The 21,873-nt window shown below is 40.3% G+C and overlaps 1 long non-coding RNA gene across 2 annotated transcripts; it reads left to right on the top strand.

Annotated features, from left to right (window-relative positions):
- Nucleotides 1–43: 43 nt before the first annotated feature.
- On the top strand, nucleotides 44–20,233 carry LOC140705980 (uncharacterized). 2 transcript variants are annotated; one of them, XR_013543087.1, is made up of 5 exons: nucleotides 44–177; nucleotides 7,474–7,557; nucleotides 11,646–11,810; nucleotides 12,546–12,653; nucleotides 17,574–20,233. It is a non-coding gene; the product is annotated as an uncharacterized LOC140705980 (long non-coding RNA). The 2 variants fall into 2 exon arrangements; XR_013543086.1 differs by having other exon boundaries at nucleotides 12,546–20,233.
- Nucleotides 20,234–21,873: the final 1,640 nt, after the last annotated feature.

Raw genomic sequence — 21,873 nt, 5'->3', positions numbered from 1 at the left:
TTGGGAAGGCATGCATCGGTTCTGCGAGGAGATCAGGATGGGGGAAAGAAACTGTCCCCTCTGGAGGGACGTCGGTTTCTCTCCACAGAGGACATCTCAGCAAGTTACGATCCGCAAACGTTCCTTTGAAGGCAACACTCAGTGCAAAACCGTTTAACTGCTATTTTTTAAAATAATGTATGTACTTTGAAGTATCAAATACTTATAAGTATTTATTAATTTATATCACACCTTTTCTCTGGTTAGTTCAGGACAATTCATGGCTCCTCCTCTTTATTTTCCAAACAATTCTTTGTAATATCGGTCAGACTAAAAGAATGTGTCAATGAGTAAATTGTCCGAGTCTGGTACAGTGCTCTGATCATTTTGTTACCTTGCCTCCAGCTCTGATATTTTAACAGCACAATCCTTACCATGTTTACTTTCATTGAAGCAACTGCTCAGTAAGGTTTTTCAGACCACAAGCGATTTATAGTTGGATCTGAAAGTTATTTTATTAAAAGCAGATCACTAAAGGACAGAAAACCCAACAGATGAAACTTTTGTTAGGATAACGGTGTTGACTTTTGCTGTTGCTGCTACAAAAAGCATCAGTTGACAAAGTGATGACCTATTACATTTTTTTTTACCTTTCTGAAATTCTGACAGTCTGAAACATGAGACTCTTCTGTGAAATGAAGATGTATTCTCTCTCTATTAGAATAACCCATTGCATCTTAAAGTTTAAGACAGTTGCCAGGTGAAAGAAGTTAAACCCTCTGTCACACTCAGCCTTACTCATACATGAACAAAGGAACCAGTAGAATAGATACTATTATTTCCACAGATCACATGAGTCCACAGAGTGTAGATTCCCAGTTCCATTTAGTGGAGAGTTTTTAAAAATGATAGCCTACAATAATGTATGGCCTACGTTTTAGTTGATGTACAGTATAGTCAAAACACTACACATTCATAATAAACAAACTTAGCAGACATCAGAAATTTGTGATGCGAATGCTTCAACAATGAAACTTACCCACCTAGATCAGAGGCATCATTTTATGAACACTGAGGCCAGAAACCTGTTAAAAAATTTTGCTGGCACAACTGATGTTGCACTATTTGCAAGATATCTTGCACAGCAGGTTGTGGAACAGCAATGCTCAATCATTTGCACAACCAGTCATGCAACAGATATTAAATATCACAACCACTTGTACATCATTAGTTGAACATGCCAGAATCCTCAACAGGATACTGGACAATGGGTTAAATCCAGTTGCTGAATCAATGAGACTTAACATACTGTATGTGTTCACTTAGCCAGTTCTAACAATTTAATGTATTTGAATTGCAGCTGTGAAAAATACTTATTCTTTAACTAATTAATTCAATATTACAGAAAAGTTAGTGTGGAATGAGAAAAGAATTAACCTGTGTGGTATATACATAAATTCACAACAAATGGAGTCAATAAACGTAGTAGTAATGAAGCCCAGTACCACACAGGTTAATTCTCTTCTCTGTATATTTAGGGAATATGGTCTGCTCAAACACAAACATCCAAGAAATGCAAATGCTTATATAGAGCAAGTGAAAAAATGATGAATTTGTTTCCATCCATGAGGTCTCCATGAAAATCAAAATATTGGTACATCATGGAAAAAAAATATGGCAAAATGGGTGTACATACAGTACAAGATAAATATTAGTTATAAGATCATGAGAAATCTAAGCTAAAGATTGATTTTTCCGACTGGCTTCCTACTGAAATATAGTACATAAACTTACAAGCACATGATGTGGTGCAAACATTTTTATTTTATTTTTATTTATTTATTAAGCATATATGCCACCCATTTAGACATAGTCTACTCTGGGCGGCTCACAAAACACAGAGTAAAAACAGTTAATATACATTGACAATTTTCAACATTTACATGTATACAATAGACGGTAGTTAAAAATAAGGAAAAGAAGAGGTACTGTAAGTTAAATAATGTCCGGAGGGAAGGCCTGTCTATATAACCAGGTCTTGAGTTGGTTTTTAAAAATGCCCAGCGAGGGAGCCAAACGGATCTCGGGGGGGGGCGGAGTTTGTTCCACAGCCACTGCTGAGAAGGCCCAGTGTCTTTTTTTTTCCAGGCCTCCCTCGATGTTAGACTCCTCAGTCGCCCCTCCTGGCTAGATCGGGTGGTAGGAGTAGAACTAGGTGCGAGGAGGTGTTCCGCAAAGTATTGCAGTCCTAAACCGTTTAGGGCTTTGTATGTGATCATTAAAACTTTGAAATCAACGTGGAATCGAATGGGCAGCCAGAGTGGGAGTAATATGTTGATGTTTCCTAACCCCACTAAGTCTGGCCACTGCGTTCTGCATCATTTGGAGTTTCCGCATCAATCTCAAAGGTAGCCGCATGTAGAGCACATTACAGTGGTCTAATCTCAAGATTATGAGGACATGGGCCAAGGTGGTGAGTACCACCATGTCAAGAAAGGGACGCAGCCAGGCAATCCGCCAAAGATGGAAATAGGCGGTGTGGACCACTGACGCCACCTGAGTTTCCATGATGAGCACTGGGTCCAGATGTATCCCCAAGCTGTGAACCTCATTCTTTGCAGTGAGAGTCACCCCCCCAAAAGAGAGGGAGTTTCCCAAATCGCTGAAGGTGGGTCCACCCACCCTCAGGACCTCCGTCTTGTCCGGGTTCAGCCTCGGCCCGTTTTCCTGCATCCATTGCAGTACAGTGGTGCCTCGCTTAACGAGCACACCGTAGAACGACGAATCCGCATAGCGAGGGGGTTTTTTCGATTGCAACTGCGATCGCAAAGTGATGGCCCCAATGGGCGAAACTTGCATAGCGAAGGTCGGTAAGCATTATGCTTACTGACCTTCGCTCTGCGCCCCGCGGATCAGCTGTTCAGCAGCTCCAAAATGGCCACCGGAAGCCCCGAAATGGCCGCGCGCAGCGTTTTCGCGCCCTCGGTAAGCAAGGGGAGGGCACGAAAATGGCTGCCAGCCATAGGAAAACCGCTGAATGGTGAGTTTTCGGCCCATTTGGAACGCATTAAACGATGTTTAATGCGTTCCAATGGGTTTTCTTGATCCGTTCAGCGATGTTTTCACATAGCGAGGGTTAATCCGGAATGGATTAACCTCGCTATGCGAGGCACCACTGTACAGACTCCAGACAGAACTGAAGGGACAGAACAGCATCCGCTGTAGTTGGGGGAAAAAAGGATATGTAGAGCTGAGTGTCATCAGCATACTGATAGCACGATGCTCCACACCCCCTGATAACCTCACCCAGCGGCCTCATATAGATATTAAACAGCATTGGGGAGAGGGTCGAGCCCTATGGAACTCCGCAATTGAGGCTCCATGGGGCCAAATCCCTTCCCCAATCTGAACTCTCTGAGGGCGGTCCTCCAAGTAGGATCAGAAGCGGCCAATGCCAGGCCATCAATTCCCAGCTCGGAGAGCCTCCTCAGGAGGATACCATGGTCGACGGTATCAAAGGCGGCTGAGATGTCGAGGAGGACCAACAGAAACGTTTTCCCCCTGTCAGCCTCCCTCGATAGGTAATCTACCAGGGCAACCAATGCCGTTTCTGTACCGTGGCACATCCTGAAGCCCGACTGGGACAGGTCTAGGACATGCCTAAATATATTAATATATGGCTCTTCATAGATCCTGCCAGCCATTTCTATAAGGTCTTCCACTGTCAAAGAATTTGAATGCTGTTTTTTCCTCTAGCAAACAAACACAGTTCCACATATTCCTTTGCACTCATACATTAGGTTCCAATCCTCTCGATATCTCATACATGTGTGTGAATCATCTTATGTTAGCTACATAAGGACTGGCATAAGAACAGGTTTGCAGTATATATGCTTTTGCTGCCACAATATCAAACTAGTGAAATTTACTGTTCAGAAACCAATAATAATAAAAAATAATAATCATGTGCCATAAAGTTGATTGCAACTTCCCAGGATTTTCTTGGTAGAGGATGCACAACATTGGTCTACCATTCCCCTCTTCTGGGGGCATCCTGGTACTGTGCAGCTTGCCCATCACTATACTGGCTGGCTGTTCTCCCAGGAGGCACAATCTCTGTGGCTCTGCAGTCAGATACCTAAGCCGCTGAGCTATCCAGCCAGCTTTCACAAATCAAAAGCAAGTATATCTGTGAAGATTCTGAGTCATCCAGATGAGGTTATCTGGAAGTTGAGTCATGGCAACTGGACTTCTTCCTTATTAGGTTGAAAGGTTTTGTTACTCATCCAAGTAGCAAGTACCATATTTTTCTGTGTATAAGATGCCCCCATGTATAAGACGTCCCCCCCCCCCACTTTTCTAATCCAAATTTAAGAAATCTAAGTGGGGGCTTAGCAAGTGTAGGGGGAAAGGAATCAAAGCATTGCAGGATCGCTTTGATCCCTACTTTCCCCTCCACTTGTTTCTGTTCTCTCCTCAACTTACTTTCATGTATAAGACGACCCTCAATTTTTAGTCTAAAGATTTTAGACAAAATTATAGTCTTATACATGGAAAAATATTTCAACCTATTATTATACAAAGATTTACAAAGTACTCAACATGGCATGGCATTGATTTATTGAAATCATTGGCTGCTATTGGCTTCTCTGCAGAGAGCAAAGGCACTAATAGATATAAGTGAGAGCAAGAATCAAATTTTGCTATGCCTAGACACAAGGACAGGTAAACTATTTCGACAGAGAAATGGATTTGTATCAGTTTAGATGGGCACCAAAGGTACCCATGGCTTATGTACTGATTACCCCAATTTCAAGGGAGAAAGGCACAGTTTGCCTCTGATGGTCTGCCTGATTGCAATACAGTCAACCCTCGACTTACAAACTTAATCCGTTCTGGAAGGAAGTTTGTAACTCGAAAAGTTCATACGTCGAATCAGCATTTCCAATAGGCATGCATTTAAAACCAATTAATCAGTTCCGGCTGTTTTTGGTTCTTAGGTCGAAGGGGCGGTTTGTAACTTGATTCATTAGTTCCCATAGGAACTAATGCAAAGCCGGTTAATCCGTTCCTACCACTACGGGCAGAAATGTTTTCTTTTTTTTCCTTTTAACCTAAGATGACTTGGGTTTTAAAAAAAAAGAAAGAAAAGAGGGAGGGAAGGAGGGAACAGACACCTTTTCAACAGAACACCTTGAAAAGCACCTTTTAAAGCCAAGACAAGCACCTTTTGGGGGGAAAGGGGACAGGAAAGGAGGGAGGGAACACCTTTTAAAAATCGAAAAATATTTTTTAAAAAAAAAAAAAGCCAAAAAATGAAAATACCGGTACATTCCGTGCAGCACTGTACCAGGCAATACCAGGCAGTATCAGGCATTCTGAAGACTGTCTCCAAATCCACTCTCAAAACGGTGGGAAGAGTGAGGAAGCAGACAGGCACCCTCTTCACTGGCTACCGGTTAACTGAAAGTTCAAATTTTGCACTTTCCCCACCTCCTGTGCATTTTTTCGGTTCGTAACTTGAATCTAAGTTTGCAAGTCAAGTCAATATTTTTCTATCAGAGCTGTTTTTAAGTTGAGGGTGGATTGTATTGTATTTCCAGAGAGACAAAGAATGTTTCACATGCAGGATTCATATGACAGAATGCAATGCATAGCTAAATACAGTGGTGCCTCACTTGACGCCGATAATCCGTTTCATTCAAATCGGTGTTAAGCAAAATCGTCGTCAAACAAAAAAAAAAAACATTGAAATGCATTGAAAACCAGTTCAACGTGTTTCAATGGGGGAAATGCCTGCTCGTTTTGCGAAGATCCTCCATAGGGCAGCCATTTTGCAATGGCTGTAAAGCGAAGAATCAGTCCTGAAAACAGCGTGGAGCCATTTTGTGACCCGCTGATCAGCTATTTTCAATCATCGTCCAGCAAAAAAACGGTTCCCAAAGCAGGGAACCAATCATTGTAAAATGAAAAAAACCATTGAATCACCATTTTGCAATTGCTATAGCGATCGCAAAAAAGGAATCGTTAAGCAATTTCAGCGTCAAGTGGGGTAATCGTCAAGCGGGGCACAACTGTACATTTTTGCTCCTTAAAGGGTTTTCTGCAGTAAGCAAAAGAAGAAACCCAGCAGCAGTGGGAAAATGTAGAAGAGTCGAAAGCAGAAGATAATTATTGTAAAATTCAATGAGAATTCAGGTAGGGAGTGGGTGTGACATATAACATCTGAAACTGCTGAATGTGAATTATTTGCTTTTATGTGAGAAATCACAAGTAGGGAGGCTTTGTTGTTGTTTAATGGGGAAGAGAGCACAATATCAAAATATTGTGCTGTCCTTAACAGGATATAAACATAGAAGAATGGACACTTCTATTAGACCACTAAAAATTTAACAATTAATGCAAGTGTTTGTGGATTAAAAATACCTTCTTCAAGCATGCACCAGTAACTTGTGGACAGTGCAGAAAAATTACAAATGAATGTCCGAAAACTCTACGGCAAAAGTTTGCTAGGCATCTTCTTAAGGTAAGTTTTAAGCTGGTTACAGGGAAGCTTTGGGGGTGTGGCTTAACGCTTCATCATGAATTTTTGGGACATTCAATTAAAATTTTCTGCACTGTCCACATTGGTGCATGCCTGAAGAAAGGATTTTTAATCCATGAAAAATTGCATTAATTGTTTACTTCAATTAGTGGTCTAATAAAGATCTCACATTCTTCTACTCTTGTATTGTGTAATGACCACATGGCTTCCTTTGGGTTTTCTTAACAGGAGTGCACCTGTTAAGAGTTCCAGCCAGAAGAAAGGGACTTGAGTACAGTAGTCCAAATTCTTTTCTTCCTGCACCTGTTATTTTCCACTTTACTTTCACAAGGAAATTCAACACTCCATGGATCTTAGAAGACACTGAACATTCCCAGATTTTGTTGAGCTCCTGAAGGGTCATGCTGAGATGCTTTTTTTAGAGTCATTTCATGAGAATATCACCAGAAGTCCAAATGACTGGCAAAATGTTTTTATTCCTTATTTTTATGTACCTGCTCCTTTTATGAGAGAAATCACAATTAGGGAGGCTTTGTTGTTATTGTTTAATGGAGAAGAGAACACAATACCAAAATTGTGTTCTCTTCCCCAAACAACAACAAAGCCTCCCTACTTGTGATTTCTCTCATAAAAGCAGCAGGTACAATATATGTGGCTGCTTTACCTGGTTCCCATCTCCCCAATTTATTCCAGAATCAACTCTGTATAATAGGTTTCCCTGAGAAACATTGAATATAGGTCTTCCTGTTCAAAGTCCAGCCATCTAAGCATTACACTAAACTGGCTCTCTGAAACCAGCTGCTACTGTGGACATGATGCAACATTTGAAACAATAAGAAAACAAAGCAACAATTAATGTGTTTAATATGCATCGTATGGAAATATCTTTCAATTTGTATGGTGTATAAATTTACATCTTAACACAGATATTTTTATTTATGTGCTTTCAGGTTGCCTCTGAATCACGGCGACTACATGAATGAGTGACCTCCGAAATGTCATTAACAGCCCTACCCAGCTCTTACAAACTTAAGGTTGTGGCTTCCTTTACAGTTAAATATCTGGATGGCAAAAAGGTTGACTTGATATGCAAATAAATTTGCCTGGATTTTTGAGAACTAGCTTATGGCACCCATAGGAAAAGATAAATTTCCTCATGCTTTTTAAGTGCTTGTTGCTTCATTTTGAAACACTTTATTAATTATCATTAAGTTTTTCTAGTTACAATTTTTGGATATTCAATAGATGGAAATACTATTACACACACATATATATATCTGCTTGCATCTGCTTGTTAAATATAAGGTTCTTCTGGACATCAGTTTGTCTACATGGGGCAAGAAACTAAAATAAGAGAGTTAATTGTACAATGTGCAAAATATTTACAGTATCTGGATCACTCAAAAAGAAACCTAGCAGGTATAATATCAGTTGTGACAAACACAGGCTTCTTACTTTTTTTCTGGAGGTCTGTAAAGCCCTATAGGACTCTTACGAAAGGTCTTCAAGTGTCAGGCTTTGTGACCTAACATAACAACAGGATATGCAGGGTAAGTGGGAACTACACAGCCTGTCAGGATATGCCCTGACATGCTGAGGTCTCCCTGTAACACTCTCATCCCTTGTTGTCTCCTCCGCTGTTAGCCAATGTGTGGGGTTATGGCAGTGTGTGTCTTGTTGCATTACTTTGCTCCCTTCCTTTCAGAAATTGCCTTCCCACTCCTGCAAAACTAAATTGAATACCTCTGGCTTCTGTGTCTTTGTCTTACTCTGAGCATTATGGTCTCATCCTCATGTAGCTTTATAACTCTCATTTCCTAATACATATTGCAAAGAGATTTGAGATCTTAATAAGCCCCACTGGGAAGTTAAGGTGTGCTATAAATCAGATTATTTTGTAGGCACAAATGTTCCATTTATTTTACAATGCAGTGCATATCTCTCTCACACACACATCTGTGATCTAGTTACATGGATACAGGGCTTAGAAAGTTACTTTTAACAAATAATTGTTGCTGTGTGTTGCTAATTCAGAACTGGGTTACAGCAACCCTGTGGCGGATAGCCCACACATCACTCCTGTCAGTCATTTTAGAGCTCTAGTGCAGGAGCCTATGACAGGACAGGAGGGGTGGAGTCAACAGAACTGTGGGAGACAGAGAATCAGTTAGGGAGAAGATTGTGAAGTGTTTAGACAAGAGATTGGCAAGTTGGTGTGTTAGAGAATATACAAGAGTTAAAAGTAATAAGAACTACATAGACAGTCAGAATATATTGAGACCTTGATTAAAGTGAAGGAATACAAGCAAGCTTACATGTAATCAAATCCACATTTATTGAATGAATAATTTAAAAAACCTCCTTGATTATCTTCTGTGATTTACCTACCAAACCATAAATAAACCTTGTTGTATTTGGCAGCAATAATCTGAGATTCATAATTGGTACAGTGAGGGTAATACCCTCTGGTGGCAGCGTAAAAGGGTAAAAAGAACAAGTCGTGTCTGAAGGTGGACCTGTGAGTGTGAAAACAAACAGGACACTGGGGGTGCGCAACAAAAGTGGCAGCAGTGGTGGGATTCAAAATGAAGGAATTCCAGTGAGCCTACATGAAGAGAAGTCTTCTGAGTCTGAGGGACCTCATAGTCAAAGGCTGTGGAGAGGGAGTAGGGAACCCTAGAGCTCTTGGTGAGCAGCTTGGAGAGGGACTCCAGATCACAGACCTTAGCAAAGGCTAAGGCAGGGAAAAGACTGAAGAGAAGTCTGGGTTTAAAAGTTTACCTCACGCTTAGAAAGGAAGGACCTAGGGGCTAGCTTTAGATCCCAAAGCTCTGAGAAAAGGGAGCATTGGGAGGACCTAAGTGGAAGCCAGGGTCAAGAGAAATAGCTGAGGTGGCTGAAAATAACTGAGGCTTAGAGAAGAAAAATATTTCTAAATCAACTGGGTGTCTGGAGGCTAAAAGAAACAGAGTCTCAGACACAGGAACAGAGAGGCTAGGTGCCTAAAGAAATAAAGTAGCCAACCAAAGCTGCCGGAGGAGAGCTACAGTGTCTCAATCTCTCTCTAACACAGAAAAGGAAAAAAGATTTTAAACTGAGGCTTGCCTGGCTGCCTCTGAAAAAAAACACCAGCCAACTTGTCCAAAGAAACACATAGAAACATGCCTTCTAAGAGTGGGGAAAAGTTAGCCCTGGAGGAATCTGATGTGCAAAGTTTACCTCACAAAGAGGAGAGCTCTCTTGAAATGATAGAGCAGCAGGAGGAAACCTCAGGGGGAGAAACTGGGTTAACCTCACAAGAATTTGAAAGATGCAGCAGGAATTTAAATTAAAAGAATTAGAGTTAAGAGAAAAAGGCAGAGCTGAGGAAGCCAGACAGTTAGAAATAAGGATTAGGGCTGAGGCTGAAGCCAAAAAAAGGAGTTAGATTTTGAAAGGGAAAGGGAAAAAGCCAGAGCTGAGGAAAGACAATTACAGCTCAGAGCGGAAGCTGAAATGAGAGCAAAAGAAATGGAATACCAATTAGAAATGAAAAGATTAGAATTGGCATCTCTAAACTGTAACAACGGTAATCATTTGGCTGAGGGGATCTCAAAAGTGAACATTAAGAAATTCCCTCAATTTAGAAAGGGTGATTGCCCCGAATCATTCTTAATCCTATTTGAGAGAGCATGCTGGGATTATAACGTGAGAGGAGAAGAGGAAATGGTTATTCTAATGCAAATAAGTGGGGAACTAGCTCAGATTTATTCTCAAATGCCACAAGATCAAGCAAGAGAATTTGAGGCATTCAGAAAATTGGTTTTTGCAAGATTTGGAATCAATGCTGAGCATCTCAGAAGGAAATTTAGAGCACTGGGGAAAAAAAACCTGAGGAATCATATTCTCAGTTAGGAGCAAATCTGGTCAGATGTTTGGAAAAATGGCTAGAACAAGCTAATGTTGAAACTTTAGAGGATATGAAAAATATTATAGGACTAGAACAATTCTGTTCTGTTTTCCCTGGAGAACTAAGATATTTGGTCAGAGATAAACAGCCTAAAACAGTACAGCAAGCAAAAACCCCAAATTTTCAGAGGTAGAATTTGGTGGTAGAAGTTGGGAGGATAGAAAGAAAGAGCCCAGGGATTACCCCAGAAACAAACAGGCAACTGGAAGCCATTTTAGGGGCAAACCCTCAGGGCAAAATCAACAGAGGTATAAAAGCAGTGAAGGGAAGGGAGACAAGCCCCCTTTCTTTGAACAAAGAGCCCCAAAAACTTGTTATGGGTGTGGAGAAAAAGGACACTTAATTTCTCAATGTCAGACATCAGAATAAAGAATTTAGTCAACAAAATGAAGGGGAAGCTTGCCGAAGAAAGTGTACTGTATACAACAGCAGAGAGGAACGCTGAGGCAGTTGAAAATGGTGCAGTGACTGCTAGAACAGAGAGCCAGGAAGAACAGCTGCCTTTAGCAAATGTGGTACAATGTTATTTTATTGAAAGCAACCAGGAGCTGTTTTGTTGCTCTGGAGAAACTATTTATATAAAAAATACGAAATATCTAGCTTTGAGAGACTCATGCTCTCAGGTAACCTTGTGTCATTCTGATATTGTCCCTCAGGAAGATATCATGAAAAATGAACAAATAACCATAAAAGTGATAGGGGCTGTCGCACACCCCCAGCTCCCCTGTTTGTTTTCCCTAACACCCAGGTTCGCCTTTGGGCATGACTTTTTGTTTTCTTCCTTGTTATGCTGCCATCAGAGGATATTCTCCTGTCTGTACCAAATATGAATAATGGATCAATGCTGTCAAATATAACAATGTTTATTTATAGGTTAATAGGTAAATCACATAAGGAAAATCATGGATGGTCTTGTATTATTCATTCATTAAACGTTCTTTGGACTTTAGATATGTTTACTTATATAGATTCACTTTAATCACTGTGCTACAATATTCAGTTTAATTTTTTATCTTTTAACTCCTTCAGTTCTCAAATACACCAACTTTGGAAGTCCTTGTCCTAATCCTAACCTGTCTATCTTAATGCTTTCAATCCCTCTATGTATTTCTGTCTCTTCTCTCTAACTCTCCAACTGCCCTAACTGTCCCAAACTGTCTTTTTTTCCTGTAGTTCCGTTGGTTCCACCCCTCCTGTCCTATCATAGGCTCCCACACCAGAACTCTAATTTGACGGACCGGAGTGACATGTGAGCTGTCCATCACAGAGACTGAATTAATTACTCTACCCATGGCTAAAGTGCACATGAAATATCAAGGGTGGAATGGAATGTGGAAGGTAGTCATCACAAATCAAATTTCTGCCCCTTGTTTGATTGGGTTAGATTTATCTGATCATGTTAAGAGTGTTTTGATAACTACTCGCTCTCAGATAGAAAAGACTGACTGCTATATTTTAATGTAAACTTTCGTGGACAAGTCCATGCAAAACTTACGTTAAATTAAGATGCCACAATGTTCTTCTTCTTCTTCTTCTTCGTTTTGCTTTTGCTTGGCAAATAATTAGTTGACATTATAAGACTCAGAAAAAATAGTTACTGTTATAATCCTGTTGTTTAAATGTGACTCTAATTTCCCATTTTCAAAAGCAACAGGCAGCACAATCCAAGCTCAAAGATACACTAGCTGTGTTGGATTTGGAATGGGCAGAAGCCTCTCAGAAAACTCTAAGTTTCACAACCATTATATATCAAACAGCACAGGGTAGTCCTGAGTCATTTCCAGTATGCCTTGACTGAGAGAGATTTAGATTCAACACAGCCTCAGATGATTTAAAGTCTGTTCTGCCTGCCCTCAGCCATCTTGTCTAATTAGGTTTGTGTCCAAAAGTGGTTATATTATAATTCAATTTTTTAAAAAACTCTATATGTGATAGCTTATAGAATAGTGCTTGAAACATTATGTCTGTTTTTCAGCATTACTGAGGCTGTAACCACTACCTAGAAAAAGAATTACATACTATCATTATTTCTTAAATTTATTGATTGTTTACATTTGAATCCCTTCTTTCCAGTAACAATAACACTCAAGATGGCTAAAAATATCATAAAAAACAATGAAAGCATTAGAAACAACAGTGGAAAAGTACCAAAGTTACTCCACACCAAGGCACAATAATAAGGTAATAGTTTTGTTATTATTCATATCCAGTATGGTGTAATGGACCCCCTTCATGGATTGCTGCCTTGTCGTGGCAAAGGGGCTTGAGTAATTCAGAGAAGCTATGGGCTGTGCCGTGCAGGGCCACCCAAGACGGACAGGTCATAGTGGAGAGTTCCGACTAAACACAATCCACCTGGAGTAGGAATTGGCAACGCCACTCCAGTATCTTTGCCAAGAATATCCCCATGAACAGAAATAAAAGGCTAAAAGATATGACGCTGGAAGATGGGACCCTCAGGTCGGAAGGTGCCCAACATGCTACTGAGGAAGAGCGGAGGACAGGTACAAGTAGCTCCAGAGTTAATGAAGTGGTTGGGCCAAAGCTGAAAGGCTGTTCACCTGTGGACGCACCTGGAAGTGAAAAGAAAGTCCAATGCTGCAAAGAAAAATACTGCATAGGAACCTAAAATGTAAGATCTATGAACCTTGGTAAGCTGGATGTGGTCAAACAGAAGATGGCAAGAATAAACATTGACATCCTGGGCGTCAGTGAACTAAAATGGACAGGAATGGGCGAATTCAATTCAGATGATTACCATATGTACTATTGTGGGCAAGAAGCCTGTAGAAGGAATGGAGTAGCCCTCATAGTCAGTGACGAGAGTTTGCATGCCCCTCCTCCTCCTCCTCGGAGCCCCAGCCGGGCTAAGGAAACTCCTGGGTGTCTTCCTTGGGCTTTTGCTCCGTTTGGCGGAAAATCTGATGTGGCCCAGCCTCAGCTAGACTCTGTCTCCAGTGGCTTCCAGGTAAAATGAGTTTGAGACCCCGTGCTGTAGAAGAAATGGAGTAGCCCTCATAGTCAACAAAAGAGTGGGAAAAGCTGTACTGGGATACAATCTCAAAAATGATACAATGATTTCAATAAGAATCCAAGGCAGACCTTTCAACATCACAGTAATCCAAGTTTATGCACCAACCACCAATGCTGAAAAGGATGAAATTAACCAATTCTATGAAGACTTACAACACCTTCTAGAACTGACACCAAAGAAAAATGTTCTTCTCATTCTAGGGGATTGGAATGCTAAAGTAGGGAGTCAAGAGATAAAAGGAACAGGGAAGTTTGGCCTTGGAGTTCAAAACAAAGCAGGGCAAAGGCTAAAAGAGTTTTGTCAAGAGAACAAGCTGGTCATCACAAAGACTCTTTTCCAACAACACAAGAGGCGACTCTATACGTGGAAATCACCAGATGGGCAATATCGAAATCAGATTGATTATATTCTCTGTAGCCAAAGATGGAGAAGCTCTATACAGTCAGCAAAAACAAAACCTGGAGCTGATTGTGGCTCTGATCATCAGCTTCTCATAGCAAATTCAAGCTTAAACTGAAGAGAGTAGGAAACCACTGGGCTACTCAGGTATAATCTAAACCAAATCCCTTATGAATACATAGTGGAAGTGAAGAACAAATTTAAGGAACTAGATTTGGTGGACAGAGTGCCTGAAGAACTTTGGATAGAGGCTCATAATATTGTACAGGAGGCAGCAACAAAAACCATCCCAAGAATAGGAAATGCAAAAAAGCAAAGTGGCTGTCCAACGAGGCCTTAGAAATAGCCGAGAAAAGAAGGGAAACAAAATGCAAGAAAGATAGGGACAGTTACAGAAACTTGAATTCAGACTTCCAGAGAATAGCAAGGAGAGACAAGAGGGCCTTCTTAAATTAACAATGCAAAGAAATAGAGGAAAATAATAGAAAAGGAAAAACCAGAGATCTGTTTCAGGAAAATTGGAGATATTAGAGGAACATCTTGTGCAAAGATGGACATGATAAAGGACAAAAATGGGAGGGACCTAACAGAAGCAGAAGACATAACGTCGATGTGCAAGAATACACAGAGGAATTATATCAGAAAGATTTGGATATCCCAGACAACCCAGATAATGTGGTTGCTGACCTTGAGCCAGACATCCTGGAGAGTGAAGTCAAGTGGGCCTTAGAAAGCCTGGCTAACAACAAGGCCAGAAGAGCTGATGGCATTCCAGTTCAACTATTTAAAATCTTAAAAGATGACAGTGCTAAGGTGCTACATTCAATATGCCAGCGAGTTTGAAAAACTCAACAGTGGCCATGGGATTGGAAAAGATCAGTCTACATCCCAATCCCAAAGAAAGGCAGTGCCAAAGAATGCTCCAACTACCATACAATTGCACTCATTTCACACGCTAGCAAGGTTATGCTCAAAATCCTACAAAGTAGGCTTTAGCAGTATGTGGACCGAGAAGTCCCAGAAGTACAAGATGGATTCCGAAGGGGCAGAGGAACTAGAGACCAAATTGCTAACATGCGCTGGATTATGGAAAAACCCAGAGAGTTCCAGAAAAATATCTACTTCTGCTTCATTGACTATGCAAAAGCCTTTGACTGTGTGGACCACAACAAACTATCGCAAGTCCTTAAAGAAATGGGAGTGCCTGACCACCTTGTCTATCTCCTGAGGAACCTATATGTGGGACAGGAAGCAACTGGATATTGAACAACTGATTGGTTCAAAATTGGGAAAGGAGTACAACAAGGCTGTATATTGTTGCTCGGCTTATTTAACTTATATGCAGAATACATCATGCAGAAGGCTGGACTGGAGGAATCCCAAGCCGGAATCAAGATTGCCAGAAGAAATATCAACAACCTCCAATATGCAGATGATACCACTCTGATGGCAGAAAGTGAGGAGGAATTAAAGAACCTTGTAATGAGGGTGAAAAAAGAGAGTGCAAAAAATGGCCTGAAACTCAACATTAAAAAAAGTCAGATCACGGCCACTGGTCACATCACCTCCTGGGAAATAGAAGGGGAAGATATGGAGGCAGTGACAGATTTTACTTTCTTGGGCTCGATGATCACTGCAGATGGAGACAGCAGCCACGAAATTAAAAGACGCCTGCTTCTTGGGAGGAAAGCGATGGCAAACCTTGACAGCGTCTTAAGGAGCAGAGACATCACCTTGCCAACAAAAGTCCAAATAGTCAAAGCTATGGTTTTTCCTGTCGTGACATATGGAAGTGAGAGCTGGACCATAAAGAAAGCAGACCACTGAAAAATTGATGCCTTTGAATTGTGGTGTTGGAGGAGGCTCTTGAGAGTCCCCTGGACTGCAAGGAGAACAAACCTATCTACTCTAAAAGAAATCAACCCTGAGTGCTCACTGGAAGGACAGATCCTGAAGCTGAGGCTCCAGTACTTTGGCCATCTGATGAGAAGACTGCTTGGAAAAGACCTTGATGTTAGGAAAATGTGACGGCAAGAGGAGAAGGGGACGACCGAGGATGAGATGGCTGGACAGTGTCTGTGAAGCAACCAACATGAAATTGACACAACTACGGGAGGCAGTGGAGGGTAGGAGGGCCTGCCGTGCTCTGGTCCATGGGGTCATGAAGAGTCGGACACGACTAAACAATTAAAACAACAACAACAACATGGTGTAGTGGATAGTGTGATGGATTGGGATTCAGGAGATCAGAATTTGAATCCGCACTTGGTCATAGAAGCTCACTGGGGGAATAGAACTAGTAAAAACCATTCTTTAAATTATATGATTTGATAAATATCTCATTTATCTTGAAAACCCTACTAGGGTTATTATAAGTCAGTTCCAACTTGACAGCACATAACTATCTAACTCTGTTATTATATGCCCCATAGTGGGATAAGAACTGCAAGTAGCTTATTCTCTGTGATGAAAATTCCAAATTCTGGAATACACTCCTTGACTTTGTTTGTTTGTTCCTGTTATTTATATGCTGCCCTTTCCCCCATGTTAAAAATATTATATAAATAACTTTACATTCTTTGTTATCTATTTCCTGCCTCTCCGGTCTCTGTCTTTAGATACTTCTGTGGTGTTTCCTTTGTGGGGTGTTTTTTTCTTCATTCTGCTTCTTATGTTGTGCAATCAAGTAAAGACCACACCATGTTCAAGGAGTGTTTTTCTTCAAAATTCTAAATACAGTGTACATGAAAAGGCACACATAATAGTATTTCTCTGTCTACATAACATTTATAAATACACTGCCTTAGTACACTGCACAACATGACCTGCAAGGCATGTGAAATACTAGGATGTTCAAGAACAACCTATTCTCTCTCTCCTTTTTTTTTTGCTCAACTGCAAGTTTTTATCTCCATTCCCCTTTTCAAAAGCTTCCTTTTTATGTTGCTAGAGCTTTGTACCTTTTCAGCAAAAGACACAGGTCATGCGGATGAGATTTTTCTATTTTGTTTTCCTTTCCAGCTAACACTTTTGTATATTTCTGAAATTCAAGACACCTCTGATACTAGCAAGGTACTTATCTGTAACGCCATCACTTTGAGGGATTAAAGCCAGTTACTTGTTACACACTTAGATCAAGAGTTATCTGAGTAGAGAGGCTGTCCCGTTAGGGTTGGAGGAATCTGGTTTTGATCTTGAGTTGTTTTGATTTTCTCTGAGAGCAAAACCATGTTATTTTAACTCCTGAATAAGGTGGGCTACCTGGCCTAGTCTCTCTCTCTCTCTCTCTCTCTTACTCTCTTCTTTGGCAGAAAGGATTAGAAACTTCCACAGAATCAGCTCTCTATTAAAGTAAAAGGCTCTCCATTGAGTGGCAAGGAATGGAATTGTTTTCAGATTATGTGTATGCGCGCGCGCATGCATATGTGTATGTGTGTGTGAGAGAGAGAGCGTGCGTGTGTGTCTTTCCCACATCAAAGACTTTGATGGAAGTTGTTCACGCTATTGTCAGGAATGTAGGCATTGGCACAAAGGTGATTAGCAAAATTGCTTTTCTAGAAGAGAAGCACAAAAAATTATCAAGGGATTAAGGGGGATCAAAAAGGTTTCATTCAGTTTGGGGTGCAGTCTTCTCTAAATCATGCTTCATAGGTTTTATTTCTTCACAGAAGTAAGCCAAGACAAAGCAGAGTATCAAAGCTGTTTGGCACATCTGATATTGGAAATAATTATTTATTGCTACCAAAAAAAGTGGAGTGGATGTTGAAACTGATCTGCAGAGATCCTGCACAACTGCACAGAAATGTAAAGGTTTTAATAGGGCAAGACATATATTATTTACTTATACTGTATTTCATTGCTTCAAGAATAAAAGGCTGTAGAACTCTGGCCATGTGATGAAAAATGCACAAAATCTGTAATCTGTAATATTCCTGCAGTGACAGCATTTAGATTAACAAAATATATTGCTAGTTTTTTCTGTTTGTCTTGTACAAGAGTCTATATGAGATAAGATTCAGTAATACTTCTCACATCCCAGGACCTTTAGCTGCCCAGTTACTCAGATCGTTTCCCCATATACCTCTTTGTGATAATAGGCAAGTGGCATTCACTTCTTTTGAAGGTGAGGAGCAAAGAGGAGACACAGTTTAAGGGCATGAGCTTGGATTGTCAGTGGTTTGATGCTCCTTGTCTGCCAAATACAGTGCACTTAAAACGGTGTTCCAAATGATGGTACAAGTAAAACCATATGAATGAGTCTGACTTCTGAGATGCAGACTCTCCAGCCAGTTTAACTGATAGGGTACCAAGCAGAGCAAGGATGAGCCAGACATATCTACACCATTGGTAAGTGTGGTCCTGGGTAAGCGTGCATGGCATTGCAACCTAACTGTTGTTATTTAGGGCTACAATCCTATATAGACTTACCTGGGAGTAAATGTAAGAGATTGTAACAGTACTTATGTCTGAGTAAGCAAATTTGCACAGGAAATTGTCTATGTTATTAACATTGGCTTTGATTCAAACCTTCTAGCTTAGTTTGTTCCTAGATTGGGCACCTTAATTACAACACAAACCTAAATTCTGCCCATTAATTGAATTTTGTTTTATTGTTTCTTTTTACCAAAATGTTCTTAAGTATCTATTCACAGGGGGATCATTTTAACTTTAATCCAAGCCATGTCATCTCTCTCTCTCCCTGCCCCAGGCTATATCAGGCTGTCACTCACCAGCCAGCTGTGGAATTCTGAAAGATTCCATTTAAAATGCTTTACAATTCCAAATGCACAATTTCTAATGCCACAGTGTGACTGCCACACAGACTGCGAAACGCCCCAACCCTTCAGGCTTCAAAGGCCGGACATCCTTGATCTCCAGAAGGAATGTGTTTGAATCCTGGGTCTTTTTAGTGGGCTCTTACAAAGATATTTATTTTGGGAGAAGGTTTTTTTCCCCTTTCACACTTGAAGCCTGACCTTGCTTTTCTAGAAATCAATAGCAAAACTCCCATCTACTCCTTTAGTAGCAGAATTGGGGCCCATTTCTGTGAAACATTCTTTATGGGTTCTTTTTTCTTTGGCTTTTTTCCCCCTTGGGGTTTGCCGAAAGCTTTTGTCATGAACAATTAGAACTTCATAGAAAGACTGCTTGAGCCTACCTCTTATTTATACAGAGGCAAGAGTCAAAGAAACAGTCCACAGTCTGATTTTGTTCTGTCTTTCCAAAAGCTACTGGCCTTTCACTGTTATTTGTCTCGGATACTTTTGTTGGGCGCTACTTCTTCAAACACAGAAGTATAATTGTAAGCAACAACCTTATGGGTTGCAGGATTTATTGACAAATATTTGTAGGAGGAACAAAGAATTGATTTGGCACTGAAAGCTAGCATTTTCTGTATTTTCTCTGCTCAGTGCACTTGTGTCTATTCTCCAAGATAACTTTTACTGGTGAAGGAGGCTGACACGTGTTCCATTCACTAAAATTCATTTGGGAGAGGGGGACAGACAGATAGGCTGAGAGTTTCCAACAGTACAGTCCTATACATATCTACTCTGAAAAAAATCCCAGTTAGTCAATTGTGACTTACTATTAGTAAATGTATATAGTGCAATCTCTGTCTTTTATAAACTGATTGATTCAATATATGAACTCAAAATTTTATTTTACTCTCTCTCCATTGGAAGCTAGCTCTTAACTTGAACCCTGATACTATAACACATGGTTTCCAATTTGAACATTCATTAATCTTGCATTTAACTTTATCTAGATTTGATTGTTTATTGTTTGTTTAAATTGTTTACTATCATAAGCAAGTCTGTATAGTTCAGAAAATCAGATAGGATACACGTGCAATATGTAAAAAAATAATAATAAGGTTAATAATTCCAGGAGTGGAGGGGGGGAACCTATACCTGTTAAATGAACAATATTTGAGCACAACAACTTTGGGGTTTCTCTGATGAAAAAAACTGGGATATAAATGAACAGCAACGTGTCTGTACAAGTGATGTTCAGATGTCAGGTGTCAAAAAAGGAGTTTGGTTTAGCCATGTTCCTTGGCAGTTTGACAAAGTGAAGTTTGTTTTTTATGGAAAACAATATATTCTTAGACATGTTATAATTTTGGAATGGGGAGTAGCAAAATCAACTGCATTTCTTCTCTATGATTAACTGAATTAAAATTAACTGTTTGTAAAATCCTTATGTTTTATCATATACACCTTATTGGAAGCCGCCCAGAGTGGTCGACCAGACCAGATGGGCGGGATATAAATCAAATAAATAAATAAATAAAAATGAATTCATTGTGGAATCTACTTTGAAAATAGCCTTTGTCTTTGGCATTTGTTCAAGCTAGTCTGATTTTTCAGTAATTGCCTGTATATATTACTAGCAGTCCTTATCCAGCTTTCTTCTTCCCATGGAAGAAATAATCAATGTTTGTGTGTGTTTGTTTGCTTAGATCAGATCAGAAAAGAACCTTTATCCCTAAATGGAGTATGTTTTCCTTGGGGACTGTGAGTACTCTAAACATTCCTGATGGCTTTAACGTCTGCTGCCTAGAGTATGGACAGGCAGTTCCTATAACCTGTGGACATGCATGTGTGCACAGCATGGCAGATTACAAACTCTGGAAGAGGCTGATGAGGCCCCTTTCCCGTGCCCATCCACAACTACATGAAGTCTCTCTGCTGGAACAGAGATGTTCATATAAGAGAGAAAGTGCCAAATTCTTGAAGGCTGTGTAGAGCTCTCCTACACGACGTCAAACCATCAAGTTGCCTATGGTCTCTTTCTTACCTGAATCTCTAGAACATGTTGGAGTTTCTACTCTTGTGTTCAACATGTTTCCAAGTAAACTACATTCTGGTGTTAACTGAATAAAAATTAGAGTTTGCTCATAACTCTTGATCCCATCTTAATACATTATATTAGAGAGATATATATACAGACAGAGAGAGAGACAGATGAATTCTAGCACACATAATATTTGTTTGGGTTTTTTTGTTGTTGTTGTTGGTTTTTTTTTTTTGCATTTTTAGCCTGCCTTTTAAAAAATACTTAAGATGAGCAAAGGAATGGTGTTTAAAACAATAACTTACTTGATATGACATTCATACCGACATATGTGATAATCTGTATTCAACCTTTTCCTATTCAAGAGGACTAGTGGAAGGGTTAGCAGAGGACAACAACACAATATAATCACCTCATCAAAGTACTGTATATTGAGGATAAGAAATAAAGAAATGAGATGTGTGGATGAGGTATAGGGAAAGGGGGATTCCTCAACATTAACAATGTTTGAACTAGCATTATCAGGGACTTCCAAACTAGATAAGGCTGCAGATTTGCAATCTGCCTAAGGTGGAAGAAGGCAGACCTGGCCACAGCTGAGATCTGTTTCTCCATCAAAAGGGCCAGGTCCAGAAGCACACCCAAATCACAAACCTGATTTTCAGGGAGAGTGTAACCCCTTCTAGAGCAAGTCAAAGACTCCCCTCCAGACAACCAAGGCCACCTTCTAACAACAAGATCTCCATCTTGTCAGGATTCAACCTCAGCTGTCTGCCGTCATTCAGTCCATAACCAAGTCCAGGCAATGTTCTGGGGTCTGCACAGCTTCCCCTGCCAAAGAGGAAAAGGAGAGATAGACCTGTGTGTCATCAGCATATTGATGACAATGTCCTCCAAATCTCCAGATACCTCTCCCAGAGAACTAATAAACTAGATGTTGAACAGCATTGAGGAGATGATTGACTCCTGTGGGACTCCACATTGTAGAATCCATGGAGTTGAAACAGCATCTCCAAGCTGGAGACAGTTCTCAAGGAAGGACCAGAGATAGCATGACACTAACTTCCAGTCTCCAACCTTGCTAGCTGATCCAAAAGGATACCATGGTCAATGGTATCAAAGGCCACTGAGCAATCCAGGGAGACCAACAGGATTGCACTCTCACAGTCA

Source organism: Pogona vitticeps, chromosome 3 (assembly GCF_051106095.1).
Source record: "Pogona vitticeps strain Pit_001003342236 chromosome 3, PviZW2.1, whole genome shotgun sequence".
In the NCBI taxonomy this organism is placed as follows: Eukaryota; Metazoa; Chordata; class Lepidosauria; order Squamata; family Agamidae; genus Pogona; species Pogona vitticeps.
Note: the sequence above shows the minus strand (reverse complement) of the source record. Positions and strands in the feature narration are given on the sequence as shown.